Consider the following 6000-nt stretch of genomic DNA (forward strand, 5'->3'; position numbering starts at 1 on the left):
AGGAAGGTGGGGTTTTGGCACGTATTTCCCATCTGAACTGATTTAAATACCCTTTAATTCTCCTCAAGTTTTTCACTCACAAACATGCCTCTGTGTAAAGGAAAGCAAATAGCAAAACTTGCTCTGCAAGTTATCTATGTGATGTAGAGGGAGGATTGCATGATAAGGTTGAATTGATTTGGTTATGCTAGCTTTCCATTAAAAAATTATTCCTTTGTGTGGTTTTTGTTGTACATTTGCTTCATCCCATGAACAAAACTAAAACATGAAATTGCTTGGCTTTGATGTAGTGAAAAGTCTTTTGCACAATAAGAGTTGGAGTCACAAAAGAACCTTCTTTCCTGCAGTAGCAATGTAAGGGGGCACAGGATCCATGGAGCAAGCCTGGGAGAGAATGTGTGGAGGCTCATTCAATTCTATTACAAGCACCAGAAATTAAGGTACCCCAGTCATGCATGTAATTGGATATACTTGGTCTTCTACTGTCTTTATTGTAGCTCAGCTGAAGGGAATTTATAACGGGAAATACCCAGCTGTCCTTGCCAGCTTCTGTGCTTGGTGTGCTATCAGCAGGGAGGTAATACTTCTTATCCTTCAATACATATTCAAAATCATAAATTTGCCACTAGTGAGTGATTTCCTATTACTGCTGCTCATGTGCATGCTTACAGGTTTGCTAAACTTTTATCCTGGTGCATGCCAGAGGCTGTCTTTGGTCGTTAAGGATTAGGCTCCAAACGCAATCAACAAATGAAGCAGGCAGCCAAATAGACTCCTCTGACAGAGCTTAGGCAGAATCAGCTTTCCATGCCTGTAGTTGCAGGTCTCAAGATGCCTCTTGGAGTTCCTGCAGAGCTATGAACTATTTTCCTTTGGATACACTCAAGGCATGTATGTGTATTAGTTTAGTCTTTCTCCACCCATTGGTGAGAATTTCTTCAGTATAAACTAGGAATCTTGGAACTGCCTTTCCAATTTTCAAAAAGAAAGATAAAAATGCAAACTTTTAAAAATGGAAAAAGGCAGTGCTCTCCAAAATGGATAATGTAGTGAGGAATGGTTATAAAAGATCTGTGGAAGAAATATCAGAAGTAGATTTGCTAGTCTGTTCTCTCTAAGATCAAATTTAGAGAGAGCCTCGCTTCTGCCTGTGTTTGCACACATCTTGGATGAGTTTGTTAGAGAGCCCTTCCTTGTGAAACACATGCTAGTGTTTTGTGACCCTCTCATTCTTCCAAAGCTGCCACTCAGATGGGACTTCTTTACTCCAACTATATCGCCCCTATCTAGTTCAGAGGATGACTTTTCGAAGATCCACTCTCTGAATGCCAGGCTATTCCCTCCTCTTTCAGATGCTGTCGCCTGGTCTGTCTGATGAACAGCTTTGTCATTAGTGTGGAAACTCCCTCTCCATCAAGGTTGAATTAAGTTGATGGATGGGGAATCACTGTCACTAGTCTTGGTCTTGTATTTGCATAGACTGTTTGCATGTGACTGCTATGGTCCTTTGAAAATCCTATAGCAGAAAGTTGTGGCTCTCTTAAATTAGAAGTATCAGATGCAGAGGAAGACTTGGCTAGTGCAGGGCTCTGTTAGCCTTCTGTTGTTGATAAACCCGTTGTGCAATGGGAAGGCAACTTGCTGGAAGGCATAGTATCAGTTAAATCTGGTGAGTGTCTTTATCCCTGTATCTTAGACATGCAGCAAATAAGGCTTTTTTTTTAAACACAAGAAGCCCTTTGGAAAGCTGATTGCCCTGTTCTTTCTTGGAAAGGAAGGCAGAGCCCCTGAACCAGGGTGTCCAGTGCCAATAACAGATTAAAAACTTTGAGAGCTCTCCTCCTTCGCTATGTTCTTTAGCCTCTCCTACTTGGGCCCGGGCAGCCTCCTGGAGGAACTATTCAGCTTTGTTAGCCATATCAGCCCTTTCTATCACCTGAGATCTGCAGGACTGTGTATTGCCAATTTATATAGGCAGCACAGAAAATGCACAGGTGGAGATGCTTTTATGCCTCAAAGTGCTTGTGGATTAACATTCAAAAATATGCTGAAGTCTATGGAAAAGACAGTGCAGTAGTTATTATCATGTGAAAATATAGGGATAAAGAGGAGGACTGATGGGGGGAAAGCCTTTCTTTTTTAGCAGGATAGTAGTTGTACGGAGCTGTTTTCTCCCTTGGTGGGAGAAGACCTTTGACAAGTAGAGGTCTGAAGCCAGCAGTGGTTGGGTGACCTTGCCTTGAAGTGGCTTCTGTGATGACACTCATTTCCTTTGCCTTCATACTGGCAGGACAAATACGTAAATTCCTGCTTGCTTTGCTGAAGTAACTCTGCACCAGAAGCCATGCTGAGCCTAAAAATGAATCCTGCATAGAAGGAAACAGCTTGTGAGCTCCTGCACTGCCTTGTGTTCTGCTTCAGCTGGAAGGCTTGTCTCTGACTGAAGCAGGCAATGGGCTGAGCCCCATGGCAGAAACCAGGACTGCCTGACATACAAGGCACTGGTACGCTAGAGCAGGTGAGCCTGCCTGCTCAGCATGTCAGCAGAATCTCAGACGGGCAGTTTGCATCTTTCTGCTCTCCTGAATTGTCTTGCAGGATTGCATTATTACCCAGTCCACTCCCATCATTTGATCAGATAAGGCTGACCAAGGGATTCCACTAACCTTTGGAAGCATTCAGTGACTGAGATCTTGGGGCAGTGGTGCCCACAGGTGCATGAAGCTGGGGAACCACCTCTCCTGTGACTGAGGGAAAGGGAATCTCCCTGCATAGGCTGGAGTAGGGAAGCCCCTCCGCCCACAAGTGCCTGGGTGCAGTCTCCCTCCCTGCCCTCGGGCCTTTCCACATAGACCGACTTGTTCCTTTGGAGGCATTGGCCAAGGGCTCCCCTCACATAATTAACTGGCAATGCTGTGCTTCCTTCCTGCAGCTGGTACAGACCTGATAAGTTCTGCCGAGATCCTCCCCAAGAGAGATCTCCTCTTGCCCAGTATGCCCCACCATGTGTTGTATTATTAAGCTTCCATTATTTCTGGAGGAGGGGACACCTCCCATCTTCTTCCCCCACCTTTAGTCTCTCCTACATATCTGAATCCCTTCCTTCACCACAAAAGTCTCACGTATCAATCCCCTTTTCTAAGCACCTTCTGCACTCTGCCCTGCTTCCTTCTCCCCAGCCTTGTGCCACCAAGCAGTCTGCAACCAGGTCCCCCAACAGGGGGGTGCTTTGCTTTGCTGTTCATACTGCACTGCAATATGGATCTGCAGGCTCTTCTCTCGTCTGTTTAACAGGTGCCTGCCCAAGCTGTTTGCTTCCAGCTCTGTTTTGTTTGTGTTTTCCAGGGTGCAGGGGAGATGTGAGCTGCCTCAGCTGTTCCCACGTGGCTCTTCCCATCTCATAGGAAACATCTCTGTGCTTTGAAGCCTCTTGCCAGAGGAAGTCACTACAACCCCCCGGTGCAGGTGGAGGCTCTTTCATTGCACCCCTGCAGGCACATCCCACCTCAGCCATTAAGGGACTGGCTGGAATCTGTGTTTCCAGGTGCTCTAGAAGATACAAATCAATTAGGTGCACAATAGAAGGCAATAGAGACCGTGCTGGGCTTTCTGGGCAAGTCTCTTGTTAATTAATGTAGCGCTGCTTGTTAGGAAAAGATGGTTCTTTTATATTCAACAATTTCTTTCAACTCATTAATTGTAGTAGTCAAATCTTTTTGATAAGTAAAGCGAAGAATGGTTAGATTTAGGGCAAACCAATCAAAATTTTGTGCTGCCCTTGAAGATTGTAATACATCCTAACCAATAACAGATTCCACAGTGTCATTGCTCTGCTTGAAGATTACAAATAAGTAGTAAGGAAAGTCAGATTTCAATTGGCCAGCAGAGGTTTTAACCATGCATACATCTAGATTAACCACTCCGGAGATTGGGGATTATCAACTGTTACATAATAGCAGACATTTTTTTTAATTTGAACAGGACTGTTAACAGATGCTGTGTTTGCTAAAGAAACCAAACTGTCATGTCATACATCCAGAATGTATGCTTTGTTTGGCAGAATCATGCATGTGGATTGCCACTTCTTTTTGCCTTTACCTCTAAAGACGTTGCTGGTCACACAAGTGAATCATTAGACTTTGGATTTAGTTCTTATTTGGGTTGTCAGGTAAGAACTGAAGTTAGTTTGGTTCAGTTCTGGTTCAACACAGCTTCAAATCTACTGTATGTGTTCAGTTCTGGCTGAGGAAAAGCTAACCCCACGTGCTGTAAGATCTCATGGTAACAACTTTACTCCTATGAATATCACAGCCCTGTAACCTGATAAAGCCCTTGAAGTCAGCAATAATGCTCAAATCCACATATATGAGATCCCTTCATTCATATACAGCATAGGTTTGGGGGTTTTTTTTTCAAGGAGATATCTTAGTTCATCCCACATAATGGGATGTGTCGTGCGCCAAGCAGGTCAGTGCTAAAATTTGTAGTGATTCTTTTTGCCTTTTAAAATGTAAGCACAGAGGCAATGAATTCTCTGTGTGATTAAATGAATGTCCCCACACCTGCTAGGTGTTACCCTGGGTGAGGTCCCATCTGCAGCCAGGGATTCCTGGAAAAAGCACTATAGAGCCTTTCAAAGAGAGCTACTCATATGCCAGTTGGTATTTCATTACTGAAAACAAATGTCTGTTATAGCAGTTTGCTCGTAATGAACAAGGAAGGGATTATTGAGCAATGGAACAACCTTGAAAGAGAAGAACTACTGCAGAGAGGCTGAAGCTTCTCTTTGCCACACACCAAGAGGCATCCCTCTCTCTGATGCTTTCCTGGATTGCTCATATCATTAACTGAAGCTCTGTTTGAATTTCTGAAGAGATTAATTGGCAATTAAACCTCCACTAAATCCTTCCCCGGGGTATGGTTGTCACAGAGTGTCACTTTTATTTACCAAGCAAAACAGCTAGGGCTGCTCCAGGTGTGGAGAGCAACAGAGAGCCCAGGGACTTCCATGGGAGGCTTGTCCATCACACCCAGCAGCCAGCTAAGTGGCCAGGAAAGAAGTACAGCAAGGCCAGAAAAGGGCTCCTTAGGTTGAAGTTATTGGTCCAAATGGGTGTACATGCTCTCTTTCTCTCCATACTGCAAGGTAGAAGCTTTGTAAACCTCCCTTCAAGCCAAGTCCTCTCCATTTGGCTATTAATAATGACTGCACACTGATGTTCTTCCCCCTAGCTTAGGGGAGCTCCTGGGTTGTCAAGAAGGTTGGAAGAAAAATAATCAAGGCCAGGGACATGGCAATAGGCTATATTTTCTGTCAGACCTCACCTCCTCCCAGCCCTGGGCACAGCATCCAGCTTGGAAATTCCTAGAGTACAGAAGTTTCTACTTCACATTGAACAGTTTAATGCTTTTTTCTAATCCACCATTGCTCGTTTAGATCTATGCAAACATGGCAAGTTTACCATATCTTTAGTGACCATCAAGTGAGACAGAAAATGTTCCCACAGGCTTATCGTTTCAGGAGAGGAGTTAAATGAAGGCATGAAGTAAGACTGAAACTATCCCAGCAGAAGATCAAGAGACACTTTTGAGTCCTGACAGGTAGTCTGAATTGTCAGTGGAAATGTCCATCTGATCTTTTGATGGAATAATGGAATTTTGGTTAAATGAGTGAGGAAGACTATCTGTGTGTGTTCATCTGTATGTGTGACTGTGTTTAAGACTACATATTTGAGGAATTATTTTTTTCTTTGCATGTATCAGAAGACTTAAAACGGTAAGAGTAGGAATTTTATGCACAGACTGCATTTTTCAGTTAGCTCTCCCTTTGAGATTTCTATTCTTTATAGTGATAGAATTAAAGGGAGGATAATTAAATGGATTACATTAGGGCCTCAGCTTCACTTCTCAAGTACTTAATCTCTCTAACTAGGATTCAAATCTAATGCCTCAAGTGCTCCACCTTTAAGAAGTGGAGCCACTGAACTAGACAGCATTTAA

Source organism: Chiroxiphia lanceolata, chromosome 5 (assembly GCF_009829145.1).
Source record: "Chiroxiphia lanceolata isolate bChiLan1 chromosome 5, bChiLan1.pri, whole genome shotgun sequence".
Taxonomy (NCBI): Eukaryota; Metazoa; Chordata; class Aves; order Passeriformes; family Pipridae; genus Chiroxiphia; species Chiroxiphia lanceolata.